The following is an 11,041-nucleotide window of genomic DNA, read 5'->3' as shown; positions in this document are numbered from 1 at the left end:
TCGACAAACAGGCGTTATATGGGCTTCCAGACCATGAGGAATTAGTGGGCCCAATCACTTTTATATTGTATTTTATGTCAAAGTTGGTGGCTATATAATTGGAAAAATAGGGAAAAAAATGTGGCTGTTGGAAAAATATAAAGGCTGCTAGAGAAAACAAGGAAATTGTGGCTGCGTGCAAACTGCAAATGGGAAAGAGGGAGAAAGAAATAGAAAAAGGTTTTTCGTGTGAATTTTACACAGGTATTTTCTCTACACAATACAAATAAAAATTTGCTCTAAGTGGTGTCTTCTAGTTACTTCAAAGAGGTATAGTATTCAAAGTGACTATCTCACACGTTTCTTCAAACTAGTGGTTTGAGGGGTGAAATTATTTATTTTCTTATAGATTGATCATTGTTGTATTTTTCAATTTGTCGACAACTTGAGTTTTGAGCATAAATTTGAGTATTGTAAACTTTATTTTATTATAGTGGATTTGATCAGAGTTGTCCTTCGATTTTTTCCCTCTGATTTGAAGGGCTTTTTTCACGTAAAAATTTTATGTTGTGTTCTTTTGTGTTGCTTTCCTTTCTTTTGATATTTAGTTATTTGCTCGGATTGAATTATTAATTTATTCTTGCAAGAATTAGTAATTGCCCAACAACAGTGTCAAAATATAATGTATCAAATATATCTATAAAGCATATTCTTTTAGTTGTTGTACCGAGAATAACTTGAAAAGTGTTTGTGAAGTTAGGTCCACTTGGAATACATAGCACAGACAATAGTCAATAGGTTAACGTGATGGGTTTTTCTAAGTGTATAGTGCTTCGTGTACAAAATGTTGTACACCAAGCATGGCTCTAATGTGATAATTTTACTTTGACGGTAGTCCTGAAGATTAGATGTTTTATCTTGAAATTTGTAAAATTAACAAAGTGAGTAGATGGATTAGTGGATTGTGAAAATTGCCCACTAAGACTGATTTTCAACCTTTTTTGTACAATTCACATAATTATGTGATTGTGTGTGTTATGCCTTTTTACAACATAGGCCACATCATCGGCAGTTGACTCCACATATGTGAAACATGTGACAATAATCCCGTGGCCGAACCCCCCATGGGACGAACCTATGTGATGGCCGAACCCATGTTGTGGCCGTACTCTTAAGGCTGAGCCTCTCAGGTAAGAGATGGGGCCAAGGAAAACTAAAGAAAGGACTAGGCAAAAGATCTTTAGAAATGGATCTATCGAAGTGACTGATGTGACAACCCTCTGCCACCGTCGTCATAGCCAACCTACTTAGTCAAATTTACTACCATAGGCTACAACTTATGGAAAAATAGTTGATACTAGCATTTTTACCCCTAATACCAACCCCCTTTTTATATTAGAGGCTCACGTTAAAAGTCCTCCCACACTCCTATATTTCTTCCTAAAACTGATTTGATTGTCGGAGTGCACGAGGCCAACTTTACCCCCACTAGAGAAGGCCAAGTATGGCTAACGATTTGTCCTAGTGTGCAGGAATACAACTTATTTGGATGTGAGAGCTCTTGGGATCTGTTGGCCTTGCTGGAAGTACATTTTTCAAGGTCAACAAATTGGCGTCGTCTATGGGAAACGAACATTACAACTGTGAGCATCCGAGTGGTGAAACTCATCCTCGAGGATATTGTGCAACGGTGGAGAGCTTTAAGAAATATTTAGCTTCTTGAAGAAAGATCGACTAGATGAGGTGACGTCGAAGAGACACTTATTGGGAAGTGTTAATATAAGGATCGACGACACGCCATGAGATCTAGTCATTACTGTTCTCAAAGCAGAGGCCACCAGCAGGAGGCTTCTGAAGAAGAGGTCATTTGAGCGAATGTTACCACCTTTCGGCCCGACCACATACATCGAAGAGGTGGAACCATCGCACGCGTGGCAAGAGAAGTGAGGGAGATGGTGAAAAACATGAGAAACATAACCCAGTAAAACTCCATTATGTAACAACTACTCATGTAGATGCTGGGGCATAGAGGGTATCAGACCCGACAATAGGAGGCCTCTCACCAAGGAAGTGACATGAAAACCTATCCTCGTGAGCAAGTAAGGGAGCCAAGTCCACTCAAAAGAGAAGGAGGCATGGATGTGACCTCAAGTTATGTCCCAACAAAAAATGGAGGCAACCTACCTCAGGAGGAAAATTTCCCCCCAGAGTATGTACAAGAGCCGGAGCTACAAAGGTCTGTTAGCATTTTCGACAGAATCGGACCCTCACGGCCTAGAAATAGGTCCCAACCACCACATCTTGCTCCAAGGCAGCAAGAATATGGCCAGGGATAAGGATTTCAAGAGGTCCAACCGCCTAGAAATAGGCGAGAAATGAAAGATGCAACAAATTTGCAAAACCAATTAGGAACACAACCTTCCTACTATCAAGCAAAAGGGGAGGATTCAGATAGCCCATGCAAGGTCTTTTGAATTGGACGACGATGATGAGAGTCTCCCATTTTCACAAGACTTAAGAAACACGCATGTTCCAAACCATTTCGTGTTACCAAAAATACCAAAATACGAAGGGAAAGGAGACCCGGTAAAACACCTTAACAACTACAAGACCTATATGTCTCTCAGAGGAGCCTCGCCAACACTTAAATGTAAAGCATTCAACTTGACCTTAGCAGGAGTGGCTGAAATTTGGTACGGTCGCCTCCCAGCCAGAAGCATCAAAAGTTGGCTTGACCTCAAGAAGGCCTTTCTAAATCAATATCTGGCAAGCAAGGAGAGAGAGGCCCCCATCCAAAGGCTACAAGATATAAGGCAGCAAGTAGGTGAAACTCCAAAGAGTTACTTGACTAGGTTCACAGATGAAATGACTTATTGTGCACAAGTAACGGACAGAGAGGCCCTATTGGCTCTGAAAAGAGGCCTAAACATGAACACCATTTTTTGGACAGATGTGTGGAATCGAAACTCGAACTCGACCATCAATTATGCCTTAGTGGAAATGATGAGAAGTGAGATAGTTAACGAGAAACCGATTGATCATCGCAACAGAACTTCTTTGGGACTTCTGCCACCCTAAAGACAGAGGTGAGGCCCCATATCACACTTGGTGACCTAGCAATCGACCCAAGTCGAACAGACAATCATCCCTACATTAGGTCAAGCATTGGCTATTACCACCTTGAATGTAGTACCCTCTCTAGCTTATAAAGAAGTTGGTCCTGAAACACAGGCTCGGATAAACCAAACCCGGGAAAGATGTAGATGAATGAGCAATGAGCCTAGAAATAGGCCATATTGTTCCTATTATAGAACTTATGGTCACAGTACCAATGACTGTATGTCAAGGCCCCGCCAAATGGAACCAACAGATTGGAATGATGATAGAAAGAATGCCCGTAGGAACCGGAGAGATATACCCCAGAAGAGGCAAGGGTAGGAGCCTCTATGTGAAAAAATGAGGCTTATGCAAAGGGACCATTCCTCCAAACAACGAAACTATGAGAGTTTGGGAAGAGCCAGAGACACTTGGAGACAAAGGAGGGAACCACATACCAACGCAGAAAAATGACCCCATTAAGGAAATAGACACCATAATTGGGAGGGCCCTATTAGAGGAGAGTCCAGAAATGTATAGAAAAACTATGTCAGAGAGGCTAAGAATCCTCCCATGACTACCTATTTGGTTAGTAGCAACCCCCGTGGAACTTACACCACTCTTTCAATTACATTCACACATGAGGATACCATTGGGTTCACTACCTACACTGTGACGCGCTAGTAGTGAGAACTGTTATGACTAGAAATGGATTGAATCCTATGCTCATGGACAACGAGAGCTCCATTAACATTCTGTTCTGAGCGACTTATGACAAGATGCGAATCAGCCATGGCTTGATCTCCATGACCGCCGAACTATATGGCTTCACAGAAGACAACATCGTTCCCAGGGGAAAGATCACACTGGCCGTAAAAATGGGAGCACCCCCACTTACAACACACCATCTTATTGAATTCCTACTGGTGGACCACAGGTTCGCATATCACGGAGTGCTAGGATGAACTGCAATGAATGAACTCTAGGCAGTCATTGATATTCATCACCTTTGCATAAAGTTTCCAACTGAACGAGGCATTATAGCAGTTTGAAGCGATCAAATGAGCTCAAGATAGTGTTACCTCAGTTTGTTGAGAAAGTTCGAACCTCGTAGTTTGAATATGATCTTTCAGGATGCTGAGTTGCTTGACGTACCTGCAGAAGGTCCAACCCCTGAAAAAGGAGGAGACCTCGAAATGGTGGACACCCTTACAGAAGAAGCCAACCTTGAACAAGGGGTGATGGAGATAATCTTGGATCCCAGAATAATGGAACTTGATTCATAGGCCGTCCCTATTGAGGAGTTAGAAGTTTTCCTAGTAAATTATTAATGATGGGGAGGGAATCAAATGTTGAGAACAAGTAGAGGCTGAGAGTTTTCCTCCTCAACAACCTTAATGTCTTCGCTTGGAAGCATGGGGATATGATAGGCATCGACCCTATGGTTAGCTGCCACCATCTTAACATTGACCCTAAATTTATCCCCATCGGCAAAAGAGAAGAGCCCTGAACCTCGAAAGATATGAGCATTGAATGAGGAGTTTTAGAGGCTAGAGAATAACGTGTTCATCAGGGAAGCGATACACCATAAGTTCTTATCCAATCCGATCCTAGTCAAAAAGCACAATGGCAAGTGGAGGGTTTCCATAGATTTTTACAATATTAATCAAACATGCCCAAAAGACAACTTTTCCCTCCCTACAATTGATTAGCTCGTGGACGCCACAGCAGGCCATGAGTTACTCAATTTCATGGATGCCTACTCGAGGTACAATCAAATACCCATGAACCAATCCGATGAGGAGCACATTTCATTCATAATAGACAGGGGGCTCTACTGTTATAGGGTCATACATTTCGAACTAAAAAATGTTGGGGCAACATACCAGAGATTGGTAAATAGAATGTTCTCCAACCTCCGTGGTAAAATGATGGAAGTGTATGTGGATGATATGCCTGCGAAAAGCTTGAAGGTTGTAAACCACACCGAACACTTAGAGGAGGCCTTCAACATTTTAAGAAGATATCGCATGAAGTTGAATCCATTGAAATGTGTGTTTAGCGTGGTTTCAGGGAAATTTCTGGGCTACATGGTTAATCAACATTGGATAGAAGCAAACCCAGATAAAATTAAAGCTCTGCTAAACATGAGATCTCCCAATAAGCCTAAGGAAGTGCAGAGTCTGACGAGTCAACTTTTCGTTCTGAGTCGATTCATTTAAAAAACAACAGATAGTTGTCTCCCTTTATTCAAAGTCCTCAAAAGGGGAATGAATTCTGATGGAACAAAGAGTGTGAAACGGCCCTCTAAGGGTTGAAGAAACATTTGTGCATAACCTCCCTCCTCTCGAAGCCCAAGAAAAGGAAGACCCTGATTCTGTACCTCGTCGCATCAGCATAGGCCGTAAGTTCAACCTTGGTTAGAGAAGAAAGAGCACCCAGCTACCGGTCTCTATGTGAGTAATGCCCTCTTGCCAACTGAGTTGAGATATGTTGAAGTAGAAAAGTTCACTTTCTCCCTGATGACTGCTTCCAGAAAGTTGAGGCCATACTTTCAGGCCGACAGCATACAGGTACTGACAAACCTATCTTTGAAGTAAGTGTTACAGAAATCGGACTCATCAGGCAGACTAATGAAATGGGTGGTAGAATTAAGCGAATTTAACATTTCATATAAGCCTAGGGCAATAAAGGGCCAAACTGTGGCATATTTTATAACAAAATTTACCGAAGCTTAAAACACTAGCATGGAAGTGGAATCGTTGGACTTCCCGATTTAGAACTTGTTTGTTGATGGCTTCTCTGGTGAAACGGGTTCAAGAGTTGGAATTGTTTTGGTAAGCCCTGAGGGGTATTGACTCAATTGTGCCATTAGATTCGATTTTAAGGCCTCCAAAAATGCGGTGAAATATGAAGCTTTGCTGGCTGGCCTCAAACTCATAAAGAAAATACAAGTAAAAGGATTATTTGATAGTTGTGATTCGCAATTGGTGGTTAGCCAAGTCAAGGGCGATTTTGCAGCGAGAGACAAAAACATGGCCTCGTATCTGAAAAAGGTTGTAGAGTTGCTCTTGCATTTTGAGAAATTGGAACTGAATCAGATAGGATTGAAAATACACACGCAGATGCCTTGTCAAAATTGGCTAGCAGCAAGGTTCGAAGTTACTCAAAGTCGTCCCGATAAAACATCTTCCTAGGCCCTCTATATTCAAGGGAGATGAAGTAATGTGGATTGAAGGAATCCCTCCTTGGATGCAGTCGATCATCGTTTATCTTAGAAACCAAACGCTACCAGAAAACAAGGAGGAAGCATACAAACTCAGGCACAGGGATGCATATTATGTACTTCAAGATGAGGTTATTTATAAATGGAGGTTCTCATCTCCGCCTCTGCGATGCACCGGCAGGGATGAGGCCAATTATGTGCTGAGGGAGATACATGAAGGGATTTGTGACAATCATACTGCCAGACTGGCTCTAGCGCATAAGATACTAAGACATTGATATTATTGGTCAACGCTAAGGAAGGACGCCATCCAGTTTGTAAGGAAATGTGACAAATGCCAATGCTTCTCATCCATCCAGAGGCAACCATCTCATGAACTGACAGTTGTGTCCAACCCCTGGCCCTTCGCCAAATAGTGACCTCATTGGTCCCCTCCCGAAAGAAAGAGAAAATGCCAGTTACACTATAGTCACCATTGACTACTTCACCAAATGGGTTGAAGCTGAACCCCTGGAAAAAAATATCGAGGCATTACCTTCAAATTTATCTAGAAAAACATCATTTGTCAGTTCGAATTTCTCATTCGCTCATATCGAACAATGGCAGACAGTTTGACAATAAGAAGGTCAGAGATTTATGTGAAGAACTAAGGATCAAAAGCATTTCTCCACCTCACATCATCCTCAGGCTAATGGACAAGTTGAAGCAGTGAACAAAACTATCAAGAGCATCTTGAAGAAAAAACTTGACGTTCTAAAAGGAGCTTAGGATATAAAATCCCTTACGTATTATGGGCAATCCGTACCACAAGCCAAACCACAATGAGAAAGACCCCCTTCTCCATGGCTTATGGCGTCGAAGCTATGAGCCCCGTCAAGGTTGGACTCCCCTTACCTCGACGCTTGCATTTAAATGAAATATCTAACGATGAAATAATGTGAAGTGAATTGTATTTTCTTAAAGAAAATAGAGATGACTCTCAAATCAAGTTAGCCTCCTATCAGCGAAAGATGGCTAAGTATTACAATGCAAAGGCGAAGAAGAAGTCGTTCCACGGGGATGACCTTATGTTGAGGAGGGTTTTCCTTTCTTCTAAAGAGTAGGACGCTGGCTCACTAGGTCCCAACCGGGAAGGTCCATACCGAAAATAAAGATGACTCTCAAATCAAGTTAGCCTCTTATCAGCAAAAGATGGCTAAGTATTACAATGCAAGGGTAAAGAAGAAGTCATTCCACAGGGATGACCTCTGTTGAGGAAGGTTTTTCTTTCTGCTAAAGAGCACGACGCTGGCTTGCTAGGTCCCAACTGGGAAGGTCCATACCGAAAATAAAGATGACTCTCAAATCAAGTTAGCCTCTTATCAGCAAAAGATGGCTAAGTATTACAATGCAAGGGTAAAGAAGAAGTCATTCCACAGGGATGACCTCTGTTGAGGAAGGTTTTTCTTTCTTCTAAAGAGGACGACGCTGGCTTGCTAGGTCCCAACTGGGAAGGTCCATACCGAATATCCAACGAGATCAGGTCAAGGACATTTAGAATTGAGGCTTTGGATGGGAAAAAGCAAACCCACCCTTGGAATGTTGAGCATTTGTGAATGTACTATCAATGATTGTTTTTATGCCCCTTCAGTTGCTCAACCCTTGTGTACTCTTCATCAATAAAACGCATGGGCTACTACTCTCTGGAAAAAATCATCATATGACAAGTTCATGTGCTGTGAATTACCTAAGTTAATTTGTCTATGGCTAGCCCATAAGTCTCTTTGGAAAAATCATCATATGATAAGTTCATGTGCAGCAAATTACCTAAGTTCGAGCCCATAAGTCTTTTTGAAAAATTATTATATGACAAATTCATATACTGCAAATTGCCTAAGTTAATTTGTCTATGGCGAGTCCATAGGTCTCTTTGGAAAAATTATTGTGACAAGCTCATATACAACAAATTACCTAATTTAATTTGCCTATGGCGAGCCAATGTGTTCTGTACGCTAACTATACGTGGATGAAACATGACCGACTCAACAAAATTGGTAAATCAGAAATACAAGGAATCAGACCCTAATTTATATCCCCCTCATTCACCTCTCCTTCGTATCCATCCCCTTCATTAGCGGGGGTTGAGGGCTCTAGTGGAATGAATTCCTCCTTTGTTGAGGCCAAATCTAGCTGAGGGTGCAGTTTAGCGAGCCTTTTGAAGACCTCATTATATGTGACCCCTCTCCAGAACATTCCGAGGCCATCATATTCAATTGTTTCGTGAAAATGGGCAATGTATTCATAACAAGGAATCAGACCCTAATTTATATCCCCCTCATTCACCTCTCCTTCGTATCCATCCCCTTCATTAGCGGGGGTTGAGGGCTCTAGTGGAATGAATTCCTCCTTTGTTGAGGCCAAATCTAGCTGAGGGTGCAGTTTAGCGAGCCTTTTGAAGACCTCATTATATGTGACCCCTCTCCAGAACATTCCGAGGCCATCATATTCAATTGTTTCGTGAAAATGGGCAATGTATTCATAAACAGCCTCATCTCTCGCCCCATCCACTTGTTGTGTCAGGGTTGCAGCTTCTGCAATAAGCTCTTCAACCTTGGCCTTCAATTCTACCTTCTTTTTATTAGACGCTTTCAAAGACATTGAAGTGATCTTTTGAAGATTATTAGGATTCTCAACTCGTTTCATCGTAGCATTAACCTCGAATTTGGAAAGATAGACTTCTATTGTCAAATCCTTATTTGTCGTAGTCAGCTGCTCCATTTCTGACTCCAACTCAACTTGCTTCAACTTCAAGGCCTCGATGGCCTCTCCTTCAACAGAGGCCTCAACTTTCAGTTCTCTGGCCTCTGCCTCCGCCTCCGCCTTCTCCTCAGTAGTCCTCAGCTCGAACTCCTGATTTGCGTTTTGCAGCCTCTTTATGTCCATCTGGGTATTTAGGAAGAAATCTTGCGACCGAGCCTACATAGCGAGTTCCGCCTCTATAATGTCCATCATGTCACAGGTCTTGAGTAGGGAAAGTATTTGTCTTGCGGCCAATTGGACCTCAACGGGGAGTATCTCCATCACTTCGGGAGGAATTTCACCGGATCTGCCCTTAAAAAGTTTTGGGCCTTGCCCTCTGAAGTGGAGCTTCTAATAACTTGCCTGCTCCTTGGCTTTTTCACGAGGCCCCTCTCCTTTTTGACCACCTCATCTGACTAAACTATTTTCAAGGCAGAGATTGGCTTCGCTTCGATTGGTTTCTTCAGCAATTTGTTAATCGTAGTCTGTCCCTTTGGGGACGATGGGGAGCCAATATTCTTCTTAAGGACCAACCTCATTTTCTTCTCACCTCCTCTGAAGGGCTCGACTTTTTCCTTTCCCTTCACTTTCCCTTTTTCCTCTAAAGAAGGAGGTGGTTCAACTTTGAGAGACGGGCGAGTTCATCACATTGATATCGAAGAGCCATAACTCATGGGGTTTTTTTCTTCTCCTCAATGAGCTGCCACATAAAGAACATGTCAGGCTGGACATATTCTTTCCTGTCGTGTTGCTCTGCAAAATGATTAAATGATTAATTCTAGCAACATTCCAAATAACCTCGAACGAAATTTGACGAAGCCCTTACCCTTGGTCAGCATTAGGAAATGTGTTACAAAAAGTTTTTTTTTCCAAGGACCGTCCTGAAGAACCTCCTATCTGGTGGTAGCTCGTAAATAGCCTTTAGGGCAGCCCATTCAGCTGGCTCCAACTCAAATCGATCGACTGTAGCTACAAGAGGCGAATAAGAAAAATACAATGTAATTGAAGAATACGAAGAGCTCTCAGTTGGAATTGAACTCACTATACTCAGAGTATTAAGTCGGGACAGTAATTTCTGGGACCGCATCCCTCTCTACTATTTGCCAGCGACCCCTGACCCGGAACCATGAAGAGTTCAAGTTCTTGATGGACGTAGGAGTGCCACAGATAAAGGGAGAATGTAAACCCTAGGGGCTAATATATTACCACCCTTTACAATCCTCCCCCACTAGAAGCTCAGGACTGAAATAAAGTTTGCGAAATATGGGGTGATATGTCCTCTCCAAGAGTGACCTCCTTCCAAAGAAGGTAGGCCCCAACCATCTGACTCCATGCGTTTGGTACTAGCTGGGTTGGAGGTAGGTTGTACTACCTAAGCAAATATCTAAAAAAGGAATGCAGGAACAGTTTCATTCCTCCACTCAAAATAGCTTCGCTCACAGCAATGTACCCCTTCATAGGATAACAAGCCCTCTCATTAGGGGTCGACAATAACATTTCTACTGTATCAAGGATCCTATACCTCTCTCTTGTGGTATCTAATTCACTCTTCTTCACACGTGACGGTCATAATGAAGCTCTCCACCTAACACGAAAGTCAATAGGTCACTCTGGCATCATCTACTCAATGTAAAGACCCCCCATCGCCTCCATAATCCTCTTTGTTGGAATAGTTGAGGGTAAACCAGCCTCAGCATATATGACGGCCATATCTATTTTTTCAGAACCACTCCTCGGAGTGTTTTTCTTAGAGGAAAAGGCTATTGAAGAAATTAGGTTTCAAATAAGAGTGTAGATTTTCACTTATACAAATATGGTTGTACTGGAAACTTAGAGCGCGAAGCTATTCGTCGAAATTTGCTAACAAAGGCCGGGGATCACATAAATTTTCTAGAAACCAGAAACGTAATATACAAGCGAAAGTTTTCAGAAAATGAAAAAGTGTTTAACCCACCACTTTTA

The sequence above is a fragment of the Olea europaea genome, unplaced genomic scaffold (assembly GCF_002742605.1).
Source record: "Olea europaea var. sylvestris unplaced genomic scaffold, O_europaea_v1 scaffold1955, whole genome shotgun sequence".
NCBI lineage: Eukaryota > Viridiplantae > Streptophyta > Magnoliopsida > Lamiales > Oleaceae > Olea > Olea europaea.
This window is presented reverse-complemented; position numbering follows the sequence as displayed.